We start from the raw sequence: 24562 nt of genomic DNA, 5'->3' as shown, positions 1-24562 counted from the left end.
CTTCAGTCCGACACATTCAGACTGGTCAGCTCATGCACTACGGCGAAGGAAGTGTGGGATAGACTTCGCGAACTGTATTCCACAGACGAAGATCTTGAACATTCTATCTAAACCTTGCTTCTATCTGAATTTGGTGAATTCAGGCAAGGGGCCGAAGAAACTGTGACCCAGACGTTTGATCGCTTCAATCATCTTCTCAGCAAGATGATCAAACACGACATTGAAAGGAAGCTTATCGAACAAAAGGTTACTTTCTTGAACGGACTGCGATCTGAATGGAGAGCAGTTGTTTCCACAGTCAAAGCCCATGAACAGTTTAAATCATATTCTTTGGCGAAACTGGTGGGTATTCTAAAGTCCCAAGAGAAGATTGTGGTTCAAGAGAAGAATGTTGTCTCCAGTCTTGGTTCGTTGGCCCTCCTATCTAAAAGTAAAGCTGTGGTGGAGGATGAAGAGCTCAACTTGGAAGAATATGACCTCTCAACTGAGGATTATGCCTTGATGGTATCCAATCCTAAGAGGTTCATAAAGAAGAGATTCCCCAGCAACAAAAACCGAAACTGGCAGGGGAGTTACAGCTCAGAAAAAGCAAACAATGAACCGAAAGCTGAGGAGTCCAAAAAGGAACCGAAAGCAGATGGCGATTCCGGAGTAAGCTGTTTCTATTGTGGTGGCAAGAACCACTACGCTAAGGACTGTGTTCTTAAGAAGATGGCTGAAAAGGACAATGGAAATGATGAGGAAGCTGTGCTGCAGAAGAGATTGGATGAGTTAAGAAAGAAGAAGTCTACCGCTAACCCTTCTATTAATGCTCTTATTGTGCAGGGTTCGGTCAATGACGATGAGTTCGGTAGCACTGAAGTTTGGTCTACTAACTCAGAAGACGAAGAAGTGAGGAAGCCTACTCATGGAAAGGCATATGTGGCTAAGGAGGAAAGCAGTGGTGGAAAATGCTTCATGGTGACTGAGGTGTCTCAAATAAGGGGATACAACACCGATGGAGGAAGCAATGAACCGAAGGTGCAGGAAGATATGTGCTTTACGGCCAAACCACTCAGCCAACAGTTCAATGAGCTTGATGAACTGATAAAGAAGGTACAATCTGTTTTTATTTCATCTAAAGTACCATCATCCTCATATGAGAAAGAACTAAAAAACGTTAACACAAGAATTTCTCATTTAGATAGTAGCTTAACTCAAACTCGAGTCACCAATTCTAACCTGACTGATCAATTAAGCAGGGTGGCGTCGAAGAGTGAGGAGCGGCGTATGTGGATTGAGTTAAAAGAGTCGGAATTAATTAAAGTCAAAGACGAAAACATTTATTTGCAGAGAGACAATTTGAAATTGTTAAAACAACGAAATGTTTTTTGTTTAATAGCTAAACGTTTATATTCCAATATTACTCAGCTTCACTTGGACTGTGAGATAGGCAAAAAGATCCATCGTATGATTTTACCATTCCTAGAATTTAAGGAGGATGAAATCGATGCCGAAGCTTACAATTGTGAGAGTGTGATTTCGTCTGATGATGTCAACCCAACTTATCAAATTGGACTGGACAAAATTGAGTCCTTCATTAAATCCAAAGACCATAAGGACATGCTCAAAAATCTTTTGGATGAAAATGACAGACTTAAACTGAGAACCGAAACCATACAAAAGTTTGACTCTCTAAACGCCAAAGTAAGCTCAGAAAATAAAATCGATGTTGAAAATGCATCTGAGCTTAACGAGGACGAAAACATGAGTGAAATTTCTGTAGAGGATACGGTTGACTGCTCAGAATTTGTTAAAAGCGAAACTGAAAACCACAAAAACCTTATTTCTGAAAATTCTGTGGAATTCGCTAGATTGTCCCAACAAAAGTCCCCGAAATTAGCTGAAAAGGCTGTTGTGTATCAAAAGGTCAGGACCACTCCGAATCAAGTATACAAAGTGACTGGAGTAACCGAACATCAAACAGCTGAACTCACGGCTATTGTTAACGAAGACAATGCTGATGGCTGTGATGAGTTCTTCTGGGAAGCTCCTATTGATAATGGAAACGAAACCGTTGGCCTATCTGAAAGAACCTCCTGGATGAAGAAAGGGAGATACATACCTGAACCCTTGAACAAGCCTGATAATTTCAGTGAACCAAGTACAAGTGGTACCAAAGAAATTCCTCAAGAGGATGATTGTTTAGCAAAAGAAGACATTCCTTCAACACCTACAGCTCGAAGCGAAACTTCATCAGATACTCCTTCCACTTCCTCAGGGCAAACTGAATCTTCTTCAGATATTCCATCTGTTTCCTCTGCTCAAAGAAAAACTCCTGAAGTTCAAAAGGAATCAGTCAAAGTGACAGCAAAAACAAGAGCGAACGTTCATCATCAACCTAAGCAGATGAGGGATAAGAAGATAGAGAGGAACCAAAGATACAGGAAAAATCTTTCTGAAAGGAAACAATTCTGGCACTCCCAGAACGCATACTATACACACAAGGACAAAAATCTGAAGTATGAAAACAATCCTGTACGAAAGCCTGAAAGTTCCTCCAACCGAAAGCCAAGGTTCGGTTCGCAAGAATATATCAACCGAAAGCCAAGGTTCGGTTCGCAAGAAAATACCAACCGAAAGCCAAGGTTCGGTTCACAAGAAAACACCAACCGAAAGCCAAGGTTCGGTTCTGAAAAGGACTTCGACCGAAACCAAAGGTTCGGTTCCAAGAACAACTCCAACCGAACACAGAGGTTCGGCTCCGAAATCAAAAAGGAACAAGACTCGAAGGTTAACCCCACCAACGATCAAAAGCAAAAGGGTCACCTAGAGTCATCAGCAAGGAAGACATCTCCATCCAAATCCAAATCCTCTCTTCCTAAGTCTTCTCGTTCTTCTACTTCCAACCATTCATCTCCATCTTGCTCTAACGCTAATTCCGTTGGTTCTCAAAAACCTCATCCATCTACTGAACAGAAGGGAAAGCAGAAGGTCGATGAATCCAAACCTGAGTCCAAAATGAACATCCCTAATGTCAATAAAATAAAAGTCTTTACCATTAAAAAGAAAGATGAAACAACTCTAATAAAACAAACATATCTAGTTGACATCTCTCTTACTATTCCTGTTCCCATGAGAAGCTCACATGGACCCAAGAAACTTTGGGTTCCTAAATCTGCTTAACTTTTGCAGGTTATGAGTGACGAGCAGTTCGACGAAGAATGGTACATCGACAGTGGCTGCTCGCGTCACATGACAGGGAGGAAAGAGGAGCTCAGGGAATACAGATCTCTTGCTAATGGTGGCAACGTTAAGTTTGGAAATAACTCCTTCGGCACCATAAAGGGATACGGGATGATAACGAATGGTGACTTTACAATAAGGAAAGTGGCGTATGTGGAAGGACTTCAACACAACCTCATCAGTGTATCTCAGCTTGTTGGAGGTACAGGTCTCAAAGTTTCATTCGATGATGAAGGTTCTGAAATCATAGAGAAAAAGACAAAGAAAGTCATTCTGAAGTCAGAGCGAAAGGGTGAAATGTTTCCTCTGAACATGAAACCCATCAAAGGAAACCCAGCCATATGTCTGCTATCAAAAGCTCAATCCGACGAAAGCTGGTTGTGGCACCGAAGACTCTCTCATCTCAATTTCAAAGACATCAACCGACTTGTCACTGGAGGTCATGTTAGGGGCCTTCCACTGCTCAAGTTTGACAGAGAGCATCTATGTGCTGCATGCGAAATGGGAAAGCAGAGTCGTCAAAGTCACCCATCCGTAATTAACACAAAAGTTGTTGAACCACTCGAATTACTTCATATCGATTTGTGTGGTCCTTCATCTATCGAAAGCATCGGTGGTAGCAAGTATATTCTTGTTATCGTTGATGATTTCTCTCGATTTACATGGGTTTTCTTTCTTAAAATCAAATCTGAAGCGACTCAAAAGCTGAAAGTGTTTATCAAGCAGATTGAAGTCCAACTCAAGAAGGTCGTTCGAAACATCAGGAGCGACAATGGTCTCGAATTCAAGAACAAGGAGTTTGAAGAGTATCTTGCAGAAAAGGGAATTAGTCATAATTTCTCAGCTCCTTACACACCACAACAGAACGGAATAGTCGAAAGACGAAACCGATCCTTGTGTGAAGCTGCCCGAACTATGTTAAGTTTCGCTTCCTTACCTCTTTATTTTTGGGCTGACGCTATTTCTGCTGCTTGTTATACACAAAACAGGTCCTATCTCAACAAGCGATTCACGCTCACACCATATGAGATATTAAACAACAGAAAGCCCAACGTGAAATTTTTCCATGTGTTTGGCTCAAGGTGTTTCATCTTTAACTCTAAAGAACACCGCAACAAGTTTGATGTCAAAGCCGACGAGGGAATTTTTCTGGGATACTCACTCACATCCAAGGCGTACAGGGTCTTAAACAAACGATCAAGAAGGATTGAAGAGACATACTATGTGACCTTCGACGATAACTACGTCAAGAAGCTACAGGCCATAGTTGACACTGCCGGGGAAATATTTCCTCAAACTGGCCAAGTCACAGTCTCAATCGCCAATTTGTACGAGAAATTTCTGGAACTCTTTGACGAACCGGAAAAAGCTTCTCTCTCCGAAGCAGGTGCAGCTGACAACAAAATAGATCATATGAAGCAGATTGTCGAAGATGCTGCAAGAAGAATGCATGAAGGAGAATCGCCCACTGATGACTCTCCAACCAACAATGCTTCAGTCAAGGGGGAGCCAAGTTCTCATGTCGAGGGGGAGCAAAGCTCTACCACTTCACCCGAAGGTCCTTCTCCAACCGAAGGTGCCCCTCCAAACGAAGGTGCTTCAATGCCTGAAACTCCAGCACCACAAGAAACCCCTGAAACTCGTGTTTCTCAAGACTCATCAATTGAGGGGGAGCATGATGATATGACGCTTGATGACGATAACCAATCTGAGCCCGAAGAGATGATCAATGCTGAACTAGATCCATCCTTCGACCCGGATTACCCTCCTCTTACTAAATGGACCAAAGATCATCCTATCTCTCAAGTAGTTGGTGATGTATCTGATAAGGTCTTGACCTGATCTCAACTGAAGGCAAAACAGACATCTTTATTCTCAAAGGTAGAGTTTTGTATGTTTAACTCATTCGTATCAAAAGTTGAACCGAAGACAGTGAACACTGCCCTCGATCACTCTGATTGGGTTCAAGCAATGCAAGACGAACTGAACGAGTTTGAAAGGAACAAAGTCTGGCGCCTCATTCCAACCCCTACAGATGCTTCGATTGTTGGTCTTAAATGGGTTTTTAGAAACAAAATGGACAAGGAAGGTAATGTCATTAGGAACAAGGCTCGTCTGGTAGTCAAGGGATACTGTCAGGAGGAAGGAATAGATTACGAAGAAACGTTCGCTCCAGTAGCTAGGCTAGAATCTGTTAGAATATTTCTGGCCTATGCTGCTCACAAAAACTTTGAGGTCTTCCAAATGGACGTCAAGTGTGCATTTCTCAATGGAGAACTCGAAGAAACTGTGTATGTGGAGCAACCTCCTGGGTTCGTGAACGAAAAACATCCAAATCATTGCTATATTCTGGATAAAGCTGTGTACGGTCTCAAACAAGCTCCGAGAGCCTGGTATGAAACGCTTTCTAAATTCTTAAAGATGTCCAAATTTAAACAAGGTTCGGTTGACCCAACCTTCTTTCGCAAAAAGGAAGGTAACCACCTTATGATAGTTCAAATTTACGTTGATGACATCATCTTTGGCTCCACGAATCCCAGCTTAACGGCTGAATTCAGAAAGTTGATGGAAACTAAGTTTGAAATGAGCTCAATGGGTCCTATTAACTTTTTTCTTGGTTTAAACATAAGACAGGGACCCGAAGGCATCTTTATTAATCAGGAAGCTTACACAAAGACTCTCCTAGCGAAGTTTGGCATGATGGGAGACTCAAAAGTCAAAGTCCCTATGGCATTCGGCACCAAGCTTACCCCTTCTCTAGACAAACCGGCTGTCGACATCACGCTCTATCGTCAAATGATAGGCTCACTGATGTATCTAACTGCTAGCAGGCCTGATATCATGTTTTCTGTGTGTTATTGTGCTCGATTTCAGGCTAACCCACGCGAACCTCACATGCTGGCAGTAAAGAACATCCTACGCTATCTCAAGCGAACCACCTCCTTAGGTCTGTGGTATCCATCCAACTCAGGCTTCTTCGTTCAAGCCTATTCTGATGCTGACCTTGGAGGATGTGGACTCGACCGTAAAAGCACAACCGGTGGCTGTCAATTTATTGATGGGAAATTGGTCAGCTGGCAATCCAAGAAACAAACGTGTGTGTCGCTGTCTACTGCCGAAGCGGAATACATTGCCGCTGCATCCTGCACATCACAAGTGATTTGGATCCAGAGTCAACTCCGAGACTATGGACTCAATATGAAGAAGATCCCACTATATTGTGACTCTGAAAGTGCAATTAGGATCTGTCATAACCCAGTGCAACACTCTAAAACCAAACACATAGCACTGAGGTATCACTTCATCAAAGATCATGTGGAAGATGGAAATGTCGAAGTTCACTTCGTAAGAACCACTGATCAACTGGCTGATGTCTTTACCAAAGCTCTTCCTGAAGCATCATTCAATAAAATATTACAAGGGCTAGGTATGATGGAATCAGAGTCAGTACCTCACACTACCTCTCAAACTCAACCATAAGAACCGAAACCAACCGAACGTTCGGGTTCGGTTCAACCATCTGACTCGCTCATTACTTCAAAGGTAGTTCGTCTATGTTGTATATTTCCTGTACAATCTTGTTTTCCTTTGTGTTAAAAGTATTTATATCTTGTATATCTAAAATTCTTTGTGTCTCAAAATTTTCCAAAACCGAAACCATCCGAAAGTTCGGGTTCGGTTTTTCAAAATTTTGTGGAACCGAAACCAACCGAAGGTTTGGGTTCGGTTTTTCAAAATTTTGTGGAACCGAAACCAACCGAAGGTTCGGGTTCGGTTTTTCAAAATTTTGTGCAACCGAAACCAACCGAACGTTCGGGTTCGGTTTTCCAAAATTTTCTAGAACCAACTCCAACCGAACGTTCGGGTTCGGTTTTTCAATTTTTTTTTACTTCCAAAGTTTTTTTTTAATCGTATTTTTTTTAACTCTTTTATAATTTTTTTACGTCTTATTTTTAATTTTAATTTTTTTTTTCACTTTCAAAAACTCCAAAAATATTTTATTTCTTTTTGTGTGCTCATTCGTTTATGGGGATATATTTGATGACTTACTTAAGTGTCCCTAGAAGCATGCTGCTGTATGTGTCCCAAGCCTCATAAGATTTTGAATAATGGCCTTCATGACCTGGTATACACAAACCTTGTCTTCCCAATAAGGCTAACTCATTTATTCTAATCGTGAGCTACCTCACTCTTTTCTCACATGAGTTCAGAGTCTCCTGCTTGGTCCTTTTGTTCGCAGCAGAGGTACTATGTCTTCTTTCACCATCCCCATTACACTTCTCCATAACATTCGTTTCATCACTGTAACCCTTGAGACTCTCAGACACTACCACTGAGGTTTATGGTTACACAACATCTGCGTTTATGATCTTAGTTTTGTGCCACTACGAGCTAAGTGAAACCCAAAATTCAACACCAAAGAATTGACGGTGACAAATTAATTTGATCAAGCTTTCACCAATGAATTGACAAATGTACCTTCACGAAGTCTCAATTTCTTTTCCTTTGCATGATTCCAATGAAATTGTTACACACCATAACATTTCTTCCCAAGGGATCTAGTTTTGAATTTTTTTATCTGAGATTTCATATTACTCCAACCCACCTCAAAATAAACTCCAACCTACTTGTTCAACAGACTACACCGGTCTCACAAGTACTTTGTTCACATTCGTTCTTATATCAAGAATTGCATTGTTGAATCAAAGCGAACCCACCATTACTTAGCCTATTTAAAAAAAAAAAACCTTTCAACGCTTCTTAATAAATGTTTGATCGTACTTCAACGGGATTCCACATTAACACTTTGAGGTTCTTCTGGACCTTGAAGGAAGAGATTCGTGCCCGGGATCATCAGTTTCGTGTCATTATTGACATCACAGATTATCCTAAAAAGAGTTGCTTTATTTCTTTTTTTTTTCTTTTACACTCTTTGCACGAAAATCCAAGATTTTCCAAAATTCCGTTACTAATTATTTTACAGGCTGGATATTTACTGGATGGTTACAAATGAAGTTGTGGTAAAAAATTAGACACGTGGATCATTAATTGGAAACAACCGTTTAAAAGGGGATAAGACAAAAAGTTGCTGACTCGGCGGGAGTTAAAAGGATAGAAATTCAAACGACGGTAAAAAGGAGGGCGCGTGAATTTGAAACGGCCGCGTTTTTTCTGACACTTGAGGACGCGTGTGCAATATCGCAGCGTCATATCTCTGCAGTTACAGGCGCGTGTGGAAAAGGAAACGATTTCTTTCTCTGAACCGGCGCTTATTGGGCAGTGTAATCCTAGGAATCTGACACTCTCTCTCCTACGTGATCATCGCACGTCCCAACTGTCCCCAATCAGTCACTCAAAAACCCTTCCATATTTCCATAAGAGATTTGAAACGATTTTTCTCTCTCCTATCACCTACTATAAAAACCCATCAACACCACCTTTTACCTCTTTACTGCCCCATAATTTCCAAAGTAAAAATACTTCCAAACTCTCTCCTGGTTATCTTCTTCTCCAAACCTGCAACAATGGCTGAATCCTCTTCCGTCCATGCTACTTCTCAGATTCTTCCCATCAGACCTCAACAATGCCTCGTCATTGATCTGAACCCACTGGCCTATGATCCCTATATGTCGCCTGTTATCGAATGCCTCAAGTACTCCCAGATTGCTCCGGCATTGTCCAGAATTGAAATGGTGCCACTGGTGGCTCTATCTCAGGTCTATGCGACGACCTACTACGACAAAGGCGTCGACCGGGTATTCTTTGAAGTGGGAGATCACAAGACTTCCATTTCTCGCCCCCGTTTCCGCACGTTGTTAGGGTTTGCTGCTAACCCATCGCGTGTTCACCCGGAGACGATTCCGGTTGGTATGCTCTACAACATGTTCTACAATATGGGCTACACGGAAGTTCTTACCTCTGTCGCCAGGTTCAAAAAGTCATGCCTACCGCCCCAGTGGAATGGGTTATTTACAGTTCTCTTCAAGGGACTGTCAGAGAGGAGCTCAGGATCTGACGGTGCAAGTCGTCTTTTTCTTTCTATCATGTACGGAGTGTACAATGGGATAAACCTGGATTATGGGTTTGTCCTCTGGCAGCAGCTGCTTCAGATCCTCTCTTCTACTTCTTGACACTCCGAGGTGTCGCTGGCCCGGTTCTGGATCTTGATCACAAGATGGGCTATGGACAGGTTTGATGTCCCAACTGCTGATGGTGCATCGATGTCTTCTATTGGTACATTTCATACCACGAAGATCATCGTATCCGCTGCATCAAAGTTCTCTTTCATTGGCTCTATCCCGGAGTCGATGTATGGGAATGTGCCATCTGACAGCCAACTGATCCGAACGATCAAGGAGTCTGGGCCATCTGGTCCGAGGGAACTGACACCGGACATGCTGCGATCAATTCATGATGCCGACAAACCGGTGGCCAGGGGTAAGAAGGCAGACAAGGGGAAGAAACCATCCAAAGCCCCAAAACCTTCTCCCAAAAAGCGCAAACAACCGAAGGTTGCTTCATCCCCTCAACCGAAAAGGAGGAAGACCCAACGGAAGCGAAAGCTCGTCCTTCCCTCCTCTTCAAGCGAATCCGAAGGTGGGAGTTCGGACTCTGAGGGATCACAAGGAGATGAATCTCCTCTACGAGGCAACACACCCCCTCGGTCCTCAACCCCGGAGATGGAACTTCACCAATCCCCAGTTCCTTCCCCTCCACCCACAATACCTATTTCCATTCCCACCATAAACCCTACGATACCACCAACCTCATTCCCTATACCACCACCCATATTCACCACATCAACCGAAACACCACCTGTAACCGAAACCCCTCCCGTAACCCAACCTCCACAAACCGAAACTCATACACCACCACCACCTGAAACTAACCCCCCACCCACTCAACCCGAACCAACCAAACCCATAACACCCCCAACTTCACCACCACCTCAATCTCCGGAAGACGCCTCCGATGGCGGTGATCAATACCTTGGTGGTGATCACATGAACTTTGATTCGGTCTACTATAGTCCGTTTCAAGTTCAGAGTGATGAGGAGGATGATGCTCCAGTAACAAAGAAGCATCTCCGCGAGCTTAACGAGAAGGTTGATCAACTTCTCGCCTCCTCTTCCAACCAGCAGTCATCTATGTCTGAAGCTGCCCTTTAGAAGCTTGTTGACGCCTTCTCCAGGGCTCAACATGATTCCGTGGCCTCAGCAACTGCTGCGATAGACGCCTCCACCCGAGCCTGTGAGGCTGCGACCGAAAAAGTCGATAAACTATTCTCCGACGCTTCTGACCTGCTGAAGTCTCTGCAGGAAAGCGCCAAAGCCACAAAGACAACTCTGGAACCGATTGTTCAGCAATTGGCCAAGTTCGTCTCGACGGAGTTGACTTCGTTCGCTACCCTCCGACAAAATATCAGCGACGACAACTCGGCACTCCGTGCCTCCATCGATGCCCGTTTGGCAAAGCTACAAGAGGATCTTGCAGCTGAAAACTCACTGATGGACGCCTTGGCAAGCAAGACTACCGCCCTAAAGGTCAAGAGCACGCAACTTTCCAACTCCGAACAACAATTGGAAGCTCTTCGATCCGAAAGGGAGGTTATAAAGACGTGTGTTTCGGATGTCCATGCAGTATTATCAAACATCCTGGAAGCACACGACCCCATCCTAAACTACTCAGTGAGGCGCACCCTCGCTGAAAAACTCTCTCCGGCCATGGATCTTCTAAGCAAGATTGAAGGCCTCCCGAGTTTCGTGTCCATTCCGAAACAAGGGGGAGAAGAGAAGAAAGGATCGAAACCACCTCCGTCCTCTAAAGCTACTCACACAACCGAACCACCCCCAACTGGTCATGCCTCGGGTTCGGGTGTGAAGAACAAGGGTAAACACATAGCAGAGGATGAAGATGAAGATGAAGACAAGGAGACCATTGCGGACATGTTGAAAAGAAAGAACAGTCGCAATGCTGAAGGTGATGTCAGTCGTGTGGCGCGTGAGGCTGAAGAAGCCGAACGAAAGCAAAAAGAAGCCCACGATCTCCTTGAGAGCTGAAAGTTGCTCTTCCCTGCCTGGACCAGGGATCGTTTGATAAAAGAGGCCATAGAGACTCCAAGCATACTATGGCTCGAGCCGGTGATATCGTTCGACTGCAACAACACCATCGATTCGCAGTTCGATATGCCACTGACTCGAAAGGCGTTCATCTTCCACGCCTTCTCCAACATCTTTGAAGTCCCGCATCCGAACGATGAGCTTGACAGGGAGCTCATTGACTTCTACTTGGAGGCCGCTCGCCCTCAATACCTTACATGGAGCGCCCAGAAGATTGTCAATGTTCGGGTGATGAAGCCTTTTGCCGTGGGGAGATTCACAAACGTCAAGTTCAAGCTTATCCGAGGATCTGCAAGAACTGCTCACATGATCTCTCTGGCGGATCTGCCCAATCTGAACCCTCATGATTGGATAGTCTTGTACAACATCCTGCTGACAAATGAAGCCGAATATGGTCCCATCTTAGACCATGTCAAAAGGATGCTGGCATGCTATATCATGGAGGTGGCCCTAATGGATCAGGAGGTTGCCACAGTTTTTAAGAAGAAACCGAAAGTCAAGCCTGTGGGATCGGCCAGTGATCTGAATCAAATGCAAATGGGCAAGATAGATTCGAGGCGAAACTCTGTGATGTTCACCAGAGCCGAAGGACAGAAATGTCTGTTCGCTTTAGCTGACAAGCACCTCTACACCACAACTTGCTTGGAGCACGTCCTATCAATCGTCAAGTGGTGTAAGGACAATTCGGCTGATGACATCAAGTACTTCGATGATATGATCAATTGGTACATCCGGTTTAGACAGACCATCCTTTCCATAACTAAGTGTCTATTTAGTACCGTGAAGAAGAAGGTACCAGCTTCAGCCGCCGGCCCAAGTAGAAAGTGAAGGTCTCGCTCCAAATTGACGCAAAGGGGGAGATTGTTGGGCTGAAAAGAGTTTTGATGTTGCGTCTTTTGGGCTCGTTAGATTAGCCTTTTATTCTCCGGTTTGGGCCTGTCCAACCGAGAGCCTTTTATGTATTGTATATAAGTTAAATGCTTGCATGCATATTAGGTTAAGATTCTAGAGATTATCGAAATAGCGATTGATCAAGAGCACTAATAATTTTTCTGTAATCGTTCTTGTAATCTTCTAATCCTTTACAGTTGATGTTCTTAATCGAGCTCTTCTAAGGATTTTATTTAATCATTCGACACGTTTGATTCAAGCTGTTTTGTTCTTAATATTGCTTTCTGGTTTGCTATTATTATTGCGTTCTTGCTGTTTCTTATTCATATACTTGTTCAAGATCTAATCGATCTTCATAGATTAAAAGTTGTTTTAATCCCATCAGAAACCCAAAGTACCTCTGCTATGAAAAATAGGACTAAGCAGAAAACTCTTATCTCATGTGAGAAGAGAGTTAGGTAGCTCATGATTAGAATAAATATGAGAGCCTAATTGGGAAGACAGGGTTTGTTTGTACCAAGTCAGTAAGGCTTTTATTCAGAATCAGATGAGGCTTTGGTCACATACAGCAGCATGCTTCTAGGGACACTTAGCTAGTGAAATAAGTTAACCACAATGAAATAAATAAAATAAAATAATAATAAAATAAAATAAATATAAAAGCCAAAATAAAAAATATTTTTGGAGTTTTTGAATTTACGAATTTTTTTTTTTGGAATTTTTGATCGAAATAAATAAGACATAAAAAAATTTATACAAAAAAAATGTTGGAACCAAACCCGAGCGTTCGGTTTATTTCGGTTGAGAAAACTTTGGAATCGAACCCGAGCGTTCGGTCTATTTCGGGTGAGAAAAATTTTGTAACCGAACCCGAGTGTTCGGTCTATTTCGGTCGCCAAAAAAAATAAGATTGAAAAAGAGAAGAACTTTGACAATAAAATAAATGAATTAAGAAAAATGATACAAAAGATTTACAACCATAGAAACTACCTTTGAGTGATAGGCGAAAATCAGATGATACAACCGAACCCGAGCGTTCGGTCTATTTCTGCACACCAGATCAAGACTCGAACCCGAACGTTCGGTCTATTTCCCTTCTTACGTTTGATCTTGAGAGGTAATTTTTGGTACTGACTCCGATTCCATCATTCCAAGCCCTTGTAGAATTTTGTTGAAAGAAGCTTCAGGAAGAGCTTTGGTGAAGATGTCAGCCAGTTGATCAGTGGTTCGAACAAAATGAATTTCGACGTTCCCATCTTCCACATGATCCTTAATGAAGTGATACCTCAGTGCTATGTGCTTAGTCTTGGAGTGTTGCATTGGGTTATGACAGATCCTAATTGCACTTTCAGAGTTGCAATATAGTGGGATCTTTTTCATATTGAGTCCATAGTCCCGGAGTTGGCTTTGGATCCAAATCACTTGAGATGTACAGGAGGCAACTGCGATGTATTCTGCTTCAGCTGTAGACAAAGATACACAAGTCTGTTTCTTTGATTGCCAGCTAACCAACTTCCCGTAAAGGAATTGGTAGCCTCCAGTGGTGCTTTTCATGTCTAGTCCACAACCTCCAAGGTCTGCATCTGAGTAGGCTTGAACGAAGAAACCTGAGTTTGATGGATACCATAAGCCGAGAGAGGTAGTTCGTTTCAGATACCGAAGAATGTTCTTCACTGCAAGCATATGAGGTTCACGAGGATTCGCCTGAAATCTAGCACAGTAGCAAACAGAAAACATTATATCAGGCCTGCTAGCAGTAAGGTACATTAGAGAACCGATCATCTGGCGATATAGCATAATATCGACTGTTGGCTTATCCAAGGATGGAGTGAACTTGGTGCCGAACGCCATTGGAACTTTAACCTTTGAGTCTCCCATCATGTCGAATTTAGCAAGGAGAGTCTTGGTGTAAGCTTCCTGGTTAATAAAGATGCCTTCGGGTCCCTGTCTAATATTTAAGCCAATGAAAAAGTTAATAGGACCCATTGAGCTCATTTCAAATTTAGTCTCCATCAGCTTTCTGAATTCAGCCGTTAAGCTAGGATTCGTTGAGCCGAAGATGATATCATCGACATAAATTTGAACAATCATAAGGTGGTTACCTTCCTTCTTACGAAAGAAGGTTGGGTCAACCGAACCTTGTTTGAATTTGGACATCTTTAAAAACTTGGTTAGCGTTTCATACCAGGCTCTAGGTGCTTGTTTCAGTCCGTATACCGCTTTGTCCAGAATATAGCAGTGATTGGGGTACTTTTCATTCACGAATCCCGGAGGTTGCTCCACGTACACCGTTTCTTCAAATTCTCCATTTAGAAATGCACACTTCATGTCCATTTAGTAGACCTCAAAGTTCTTGTGTGCAGCATAGGCAAGAAATATTCGAACAGATTCCAGCCTAGCTACAGGAGCAAAAGTTTCCTCATAATCGATTCCTTCCTCCTGGCAGTATCCTTTCACAACCAGACGAGCTTTGTTTCTTATTACATTGCCTTCCTAGTCCATTTTATTCCTAAAGTCCCATTTGAGACCAACAACCGAGGCATCTTGAGGAGTTGGAATGAGGCGCCAAACTTTATTTCTTTCGAACTCATTAAGTTCGTCTTGCATAGCTTGAACCCAATCAGAGTGATCAAGAGCAGTATTTACTGTCTTCGGTTCAACTTTTGAGACGAAAGAGTTAAACATGCAGAACTCTACTTTTGAGAACAGAGATGCTTGCTTTGCCTTCAGTTGAGATCGGGTCAGGACCTTTTCAGAGACATTTCCCACTACCTGTGAAACCGGATGATCTCTGGTCCATTTGACAAGAGGAGGGTAATTCGGATCATAGGATGGATCCAATTCATCATTTACCATCTCTTCTAATTCAGATTGACTGTCATCATCATAAAACATATCGGCATTTTCCCCCTCGACTGATGAGCTTTCAGGGGTATCTTGACTTTCTGGTGCTACAGGAGTTTCGGGAGCATTTGGGCTTTCGGTAGCAACAGTACCTTCGGGTGCAGTAGAGCTTTCGGGAGCTACAATACTTTCGGGTGCAGCTGGAGAAGAGTTCTCCCCCTCAACCTGTGAATTTGGCAGTTTTGATGAAGATGGATTCTCCCCCTCAACTGAAGCACCGTGCTGAGAAGATTCATTTAGAACTGATTCTCTTTCACCCAGTCGTTTGGCAGCGTCATCGACGATTTGCTTCAGATGGTCAACTTTGTTGTCTGCTGCATTGGCTTTTGAGAGAGTAGCCTTCTCCGGTTCATCGAATAACTCCACAAATTGCTCAAACAGATTTGCAATCGAAGCTGTGACTTGGCCTGTTTGAGAAAAGATTTCTCCAACTGATTCTTCCATGGCCTTCAGCTTCTTGACATAGCTGTCATCGAAAGTCACATAATACGTTTCTTCAATCTTCCTCGAACGCTTGTTTAAATCCCTGTATGCTATCGAAGTAAGAGAGTATCTCAGAAAAATTCCTTCATCGGCTTTAACGTCGAACTTGTTACGATGATCTTAAGAATTGAAGATAAAGCATCGAGAGCCGAATACGTGGAAGAATTTGACGTTTGGCTTTCTGTTGTTGATGATCTCGTAAGGAGTAAGAGTGAAACGCTTATTGAGATAGGACCTGTTCTGCGTAAAACATGCTGCAGCAATAGCATCAGCCCAAAAATATAGAGGTAGAGAAGCGAAACTTAGCATGGTTCGGGCCGCCTCACACAAAGATCGGTTTCGTCTTTCGACAATTTCGTTTTGTTGAGGGGTGTAGGGAGCTGAGAAGTTGTGACTGGTTCCTTTTTCTGCTAAAAAGTCTTCAAATTCTTTATTCTTGAACTCCAGCCCATTGTTGCTTCTGATGTTGCGAACGACTTTCCTCAGCTGCACTTCAACCTGCTTGATAAACATCTTTAGCTTGAGAGTTGCCTCAGATTTGTGCTTCAGAAAGAACACCCATGTAAAGAGTGAAAAGTCATCAACAATAACAAGAATATACTTGCTACCGCCAATGCTTTCGATAGAAGATGGTCCACATAAGTCAATGTGAATTAACTCAAGTGGTTCAACGACTTTAGTGTTGATTATGGATGGGTGACTTTGATGACTCTGCTTCCCCATTTCACATGCATCACACAAATGTTCTCGATCAAACTTGAGCAATGGAAGATCCCGAACATGACCTCCCGTGACAAGTTTGTTGATATCCTTGAAATTAAGATGGGAGAGCCTTCGGTGCCACAGCCAGCTTTCATCAGAATGTGCTTTGGATAATAGACAGATAGCTGGATTTCCTTTGATAGGTTTGAGATTGAGAGGAAACATTTCACCTTTGCGCTCTGATTTGAGAATCACTCTTTTTGTTTTCTTCTCTATATTTCCGAACCCTCATCATCAAACGAAACTTTAAGACCGGTACCTCCAACAAGCTGAGATACACTGATGAGGTTATGCTGTAGTCCTTCAACGTATGCAACTTTTCTAATCATGAAGTCTCCATTTGTTATCATCCCATAACCTTTTATCGTGCCGTATGAGTTGTTCCCGAACTTGACATTCCCGCCGTTTGGAAGAGATCGGAATTCCCTCAGCTCTTCCTTCCTTCCGGTCATGTGACGTGAGCGGCCACTGTCAATATACCATTCTTCGTCGAACTGCTCGTCACTGATTACCTGCAAACATCAAGTAGATTTAGGAACCCAAAGTTTCTTGGGTCCACGTGAGCCTTTCACAGGAACAGGAATAGTAAGAGAAATGTCAACTAGATATGTTCTTTTTATTAAAGTTGTTTCATCTTTCTTCTTAATGGTGAAAACTTTAATTTTGTTGGGATTTGTTACAGTCGGTTTGGATTCAGGTTCATGCGTTTGGGCCTTGGAATGTTTTTGATCATTCTTGACTGAGGAAACCTTCGATTTTCCTTTCAAATATGTTGAAGATTTTGCATTTTGAGTTTGAACAGAATTAGATTTAGAATGGGGTTGAGAAGAATTAGAATGAGAGAATTTAGACTGAGAAGTTTTCTTGACTTGAAGTTCTAGGTGGCCCTTTTGTTTTTGGTCATTAGTGGGACCGAACCTTGAACCTTGGCAGCTTTTGCTCTCGGAACCGAACCTATGCTTTCGGTAGCTGGTGTTCTCTGAACCGAACCTTTCCCTTCGGTTGTTATTCCTTTCTTGCGGTCTGTCTTCTCTTTTCTCTAAATTTCTGTCATGATCAGAAAAATGGGCGTTTTGAGATCGCCAGAACTATTTCCTCTCTGAGAGATTCTTTTTGTATCTCAGATTCCTTTGCTTCTTTTGATCCTTCACTTGCTTCGGCTGTCTGTGGATGTTGGCTTTTTTCTTTTGCTTCCTGTCAGTCGGTTCACTTTGAACTGATGATGTTTCGCTTGAAGGAGTGACTTCTTCTATAGGAACTTCTTTTGTACCACTGGTACTTGGCACATCGAAGTTGTCAGGCTTGTTTAGTGGCTCTGGCACATATCTACCTTTGGTTTTCCAGGACGTTCGCTCTGACAGACCAACAGTTTCGTCAGCATTATCTATAGGAGCAGACCAGAAAAATTCATCACAACCATCTGCATTATCTTCGTTTACAATGACGGTGAGTTCGACTGTCTGATGTTTGGTTACTCCTGTGACCTTATACACCTGATTTGGTGTTGTTCTCACCTTTTGGTACACAACTACCTTTTCTTCTAGAATCGGGGACTTATTTTGGGACAAACGAGCAAACTCCACAGAATTTTCAGAAATAAGATTTTTGTGGTTTTCGGGTTCGCTCTTGACAAACTCAGAACAGTCGACTTCATCCTCTACATAAATTTCACTCATATCATCATCCTCATTGAGCTCATATGCGTTTTCAACATCAATTTTATTTTCTGAGCTTAAGTTGGCATTCAATGAGTCAAACTTTTGTATGGTTTCGGTCTTTAGTTTCAGTTTATCGTTTTCATCCAAAAGGTTTTTCAACATGTCCTTATGGTCCTTGGACTTTATAAAAGATTCGATTTTGTCCAGACCATACATATACGTCGGATTCACATCATCAGACGAAACTACACTTTCACAATTATATGCTTTAGCGTCGATTTCATCTTCCTTTAATTCAAGGAAGGGTAAAATCATGCGATGAATTTTCTGCCCTATTTCACAGTTCAAGTGAAGTTGAGTGATGTTAACATAAAGAAGTTTAGCAATTAAACAAAAGACATTTCTTTGTTTCAAAAGTTTTAAATTGTCTCTTTGCAAATAAATGTTTTCATCTTTGGTTTTAATCAGCTCCGACTCCTTCAGCTCTATCCACATCCTCCGTTCCTCACTCTTGGAAGACACCCTGCTTATTTGGTCAGTTAGGTTAGAATTGGTGACCCGTGTTTGAGTTAAACTGCTATCTAGATTTGAGATTCTTGAATTTAAGCTTTTTAATTCTTTTTCATACGAATTTTGTGGGACTTTAAATGAAACAAAAACGGATTGCACCTTCTTGATTAATTCATCAAGCTCATTGAACTGCACGATGAAAGATTTTGCTGTGAAGCATAGGTCCTCTCGCTCCTTGGTGTCCTCATTCCCACCATCCATATTGTATCCCCTTATTTGAGATACATCTGTCACCATCAAGCACTTCCCGCCGCTTTCTTCACCTCTTGCAACGTATGTCTTTCCATGAGATGGCTTCCTGACCTCATCATCCTCTGAGTCGGTTGACTAGACCTGCACGCCACCGAACTCATCATCCGCTGCCGAACCCTGCACAATTAAAGCATTCATTGAAGGGTTAGCAGTAGCTTTCTTTCTCTTGATCTCTTCCAGCTTTTTCATCAACAAGGCCTCTTCATCTTTTTCCTCATCCTTCTCTGCCATTTTCTTTAGAACGCAGTCTTTGGCATAGTGGTTCTTTCCTCCACAGTAGTAGCAGTTCACACCTGAATCTCCTTCAACTTTCGCCTCTTTCTTTGGTTCGTCTGTCTTCGGTTCCTCCCTAACCTTTTCAGAACTGTAGCTTCCCTGCCAATTTCGGTTCTTATTGGTAGGGAACCTTTTCTTAATGAACCTCTTTGGATTCGATACCATCATTGCATAGTCTTCAGAAGTAAGATCATAGTCTTCTAAATTGAGATCTTCATCTTCTACCACACTTTTGCTTTTGGACAAGAGTGCCAAGGACCCTAAACTGGAGACAACATTTTTATCTTGTAAAACAATCTTTTCTTGGGATTTCAAAATCCCCACCAGCTTTGCCAACAAATAGGATTTAAATTGCTCATGAGCTTTAACAGTGGACACAACCGCTCTCCACTCGGATCTAAGGCCATTCAAAAAGGTTACTTTTTGCTCAATAAGCTTCCTTTCTATATCGTGTTTGATCATCTTGCTAAGAAGATGATTGAAGCGATCGAACGTATGAGTAACAGTTTCATCTGAATTCTGCTTAAATTCACCAAACTCAGACAAAAACAAGGTCTGAATAGAATGCTCCAAATCTTCATCTGTAGAATATAGCTCTCGCAGCCTATCCCATATTTCTTTCGCAGTGCTGCATGAACTCACTAGCCTGAATGTATCTGATTGCAGAGCGAATCGAATCAGTCTCAATGCTTTAATGTTGCATTGAAACTTTTCCTTTTCGTCTTGAGCAATATCCTTTACGTCCTTTAACAGATCATTGTACTCCTTCTGAGTTTTAATGATTTTTGACGTTCTAGAGTGAGCAAATGGTCCAGAAACGATTGCTTCCTAAATAAGGTATCCATTGTCTTCCGATCCGATGACATAATCTTCAAAGTGATGTGCCCAGACTTCGTAATCCTGGGTGTAAAGGATAGGAATCTTCGTCTTCGATCCAATGCTGTTAGAGATGTTGATGGGATTAGATTGTGACTCGTCCATGCTTGATCGTTTTTAACCTGTTTGAAAGATCAGACTTGTAATATTTAATATTAGGGCAAACAAATAAATGCTGAGTTACGTCAATAATGGAGTGACAGCTCAATAAATATTAGTTAATGCGGAATAACCCTAATCGCAAACTCTTTCACAGAAAAGATGTGTATGAATTACACAGCCTCTTGCTCTGATACCAATTGATGAGTTATCAATTAACTCTTTGATCGATTAGATCTTTGTAACAGGTATGCGATGAACGTAAAAACAATGAACAAAACACAAGTATGAATCAATATGTGTCGAATGATTAGATTACTCGATCCTCAGCAGAGCTCGACTAAGAACTTCCACTGTAGAGGATTCTAGGGTTACAAAAACAAGAACGATAAATCTGCTGAACAATAATACTCTAATCGTTACTAATCGTCCTCATTCTAGGATGCATTCAAGCATCTATATATACTAAACCCTACAAAACTCACGGATGGACAGGACCGGAGATATATATTGGACTAGCTAACGAGCCCAATAGACGCAACACAAAATACGACCCAACACTTATCTTTAAATAAATAAAGAATGTCGCAGTGTAACTTGGTTTAGTTACTTACACATTTATAGCATTTTGTTTCTCTGCATCCATGTAAGCATTGGGAATAATTGATACTTCGAACTCCAGGTGGTAAAGAAGTTGATGATTTTGAATCGAAAATGAACTTGAAAAACATCTATGAATCTCAATCGATATCTGATTTGAGCTAACATTAATTTTGAGCTTAGGAAGAAGGAGGTAAATAAGAGAAAGACCTATGTACCATATCGACAGTTTCGTTCCTGATTCGTTATAAGTTAAGCGGCATATCACCACCTATTTTCGACATCAGTGAACGACAGCAGCGAAGCCATATCATCACCCATCTTCAACTTGTGGAAACACGTGTGTCAAAAGTTGAGGGAATCTGAAAACGGAGAATCAAATTTAGGAAAGGAAAAGGTAGGGCAATTGGAAGCGAGAAAGAAATTGGTGATTTGTTGTAAAGAAAGAAGAAGGAGATGTAATGCTGAGTAAGAAGGCAAGTGTTACGTATGTGGATTAAAGCCAGCGGAGATTGTTGTCGCCTCCTTCTTCGGTAGGAGAAGAAGCGGAGAAGACGGTGGTGGAAAACCGGTACTTCCAAAGCAATTGTCTTTGCAGGAACGACAGAGGCGGTAGAGGGAAAACTGTTATTCAGGCGGTGAATCAACGATTTAAGGAACAACATGCACAACAAAGGAGAAGATGCAAACAGGAAGAAGGGAGCGGAGGGTTCAATTGATTTACAAAAACCATCATAAACAAAGAGCCATTTCTGACCAAACAGCATGAAGATGGGAGAAAGGCGGGAGAAGAAGAGAGATAGAAGCTGGCCTTAGAGGAGAAGCGGGGGAGGAAGGGTTCTTCTTGTATGTCGATGCTTTTAGAGAGAGACGGTGGGTTTTGGAGCCGATGGAAGCTTCTTGATGTGTAGAAAGATGGAGCGGTGATGTGTAGATGGAGCGGTGGACATGTGGCTAATATGTGTATGTTTTTATTGGAAGTAGAAGCGGTGGACGGAGACGTATACAAAAACTTTGTAGAGAATAGCATTAACTACCCACAAAAGCAAGAAAGCCAAACGACAATTTAGAAGAAACGAAACAAAGAGAAGAACAGGAAATTAGAATAAGGTCAGCCACAAGTGACAATAGAGAAATAAACAAAGGATCAAAATTGCCAAAAACTTAACAAGTTAACTGTAGCTAAGTCAAGAGAATTTTAATATATATATATATATATATATATATATATATATATATATATATATATATATATATATATATATATATATAATTTATAATTTTAACGACCAATTGATTAATGTATTTTAACTATTTTTTTAGCAACATCTATTTATCCATCCTTGCATCAACTATCACACCATAAAAAACATGGTTGTAAGAAATATATATATATATATATATATATATATATATATATATATATATATATATAAATAAAAGATCATTTGTAACTAGTATCTATTGTGTAACTGTATAAATATATCATAGCCATTGGATCAATGAAAAATAAAATCGTTCTTGAAAAAAATATTATTATGTTTATAATTATTTTTTTCTTAATAATTCAAATTTCAAAATTTCTTAGGGGTAATTTGGACATTTTATGTATCTTTATTTAAGAAAACAAAATAATAAATTCTATATTTTTTGGAAACAAATTTATTATTGTTATTTACATTAAAAAAATTAATTTTAGGAATAATTCTGGTAAGAATATAAAAATTAAAATTGTAAATTTATGAATCTTGTGAAGAATGTAAACTTTTTTTTTGAAGAAATAAAAGATATTCCGGTAAAAATGAAAACTAATAACAATTCCAAATTTGTAAACATTCTTCTTGAAGATCCACTTGTTTCCAACAATCTTGTTGTTAGGGATGTCAACGGGGGCAAACGGGATGAGGAGTGCAACCCCCGCCCCCGCCCCCGAAATGTCCAACCTTTCTATCCCCACCCCCACCCCCGAATCCCCCTTATTACCCCCGCCCTACCCCCATTCCCCCACCCTTGATTGATATTTGGTTGCCTTTTTTGGGCTAAAAGAAGTTGTCGTTTGGGCTAAAAGAAGCTATTTTTTAAGTAACAAATATTTATTTATAGCAAAAATTTACATGTTAAAAAAAGTTATGACATCGTAAAAACATTATACTAACAACTTAAAAACATGTTTTTTGTTGAATTTTGGAAGCTTAAAATCATGTTATTGTTTATTATATTTATATAATTAATATAACTAATATATGTATAATTTATTAAGGGGTAGGGGTGCAAACGAGCCGAGCCGAGCCCGAGCCTGTCCAGGCTCGGCTCGGGCTCATTTAAGTTATATAAGGCTCGAGCTCGAGCTCGACTCGATTCGAGCTTCCTTGTAATGAGCTCGGCTCGAGCTCGTAAAGAATTATACAAGCTCGGCTCGGGCTTGGGCTCGACTCGGTTTTTATCTGACGTGTCTAAATAAGCTTAAGCCCGACTCGAGCTCGTTAAGAAGCTCGTTTACTAATACCCTAAATCCATAATTCCCCTAATAAGTTTTTATTTTAATATATTTAAATAATATTAAATTATATTATTTAAAGGCTCGTTTAGGCTCGCGAGCCTAATCAAGCTTAATGACATAGGCTTGAGCTCGAGCTTGTCTAATAAACGAGCTTAATATTAAGCTCGAGCTCGGCTCAGGCTCGTTTAATATCGATTTCGAGTCGAGCTTTTAACGATCCGATCTCGAGTAGCTCGCGAGTAGCTTGGCTCGTTTCCACCCCTATTAACGGGGGCCCCATGGGGTTTCAGGATGAGACTGCCCACCCCTGCTACCGCCCCGCCCCCAATTTTTTTTAATAAATACTCCCACACGGGATAGGCCCCCCACGGGAACAGGGTCCCATGGGACTTTTTGACATCCCTACCTGTTGTTACGAGGCAATTCAACCATGTCCCATACTTGATTCTCATACATGTACCGAATTTCAGCTCTCATGGCTTCAAGTTATTTCTTAGATTCTGGATATGTAGTAGTTGCCTTGAAATTTATAGGCTCACACTGATCCACCAAGAAGACTTCCTTTTTAGGAATGACAAATCTAATGGGTTTGAGCCATAAGAACATTTCTATGTGCACATGCAAACCCTAATGCTTGGATCTAGGTTTCGGATGAACATGCTTTTCATCCAAGACTTTCAAATCCTAGATCTAGAGTAAACAATTCGAAATTGACATAATAGAATAGATCTAGATGATTAACTATTATTGAAAGCTTGAATCTTGTTATCCTTGGAGCTTAGAGTCACAAATGTCACTTCTCTAATGGCTTACAAACACCAAGAAGCAAGAGGATGGTTTGGAGAGAGGTTGTAGGCACACAATCGGCTCCAGGAACTCCATAGAGTTTTTGGTAGCCGATTTCTGTAGCCCTTGGGGTCTTTAAATACTTGAGCTACTAGGGTGACAACCTGAAACCTTAATTGGATAACTTAGGCCTTAAGCAGTCCAAGGATCCTTCTAGAATAAGGCTTGGACGAATTCAAGGAGTCTATACACCTTAATTTCGTCCACCCTATGATCCATAAGGATCCACAGCCCAAAAACCAACTATCACATAATTGACAATTTCAATCCCCTTTATTTAATTAATCTCTTTTAGCCACAAAATTAATTCTTAATTAACTCTTAATTAATTCTTGTCTAATATTAATTAAATTATATGATTTCTCCTTTAATATATTAATCATATAATATATTAATAAATCATAATAACCTCTTTATTTATAAATCATCCTATCATGTTGCTTTGGTGAAGGCAACCCAAAATGATCATGCATAACCGGGTCAAGTACTTACCAAATATA

This window comes from Lactuca serriola, chromosome 7, assembly GCF_051521515.1.
Source record: "Lactuca serriola cultivar US96UC23 chromosome 7, Lser_US96UC23_V15, whole genome shotgun sequence".
Lineage (NCBI taxonomy): Eukaryota > Viridiplantae > Streptophyta > Magnoliopsida > Asterales > Asteraceae > Lactuca > Lactuca serriola.
This window is presented reverse-complemented; position numbering follows the sequence as displayed.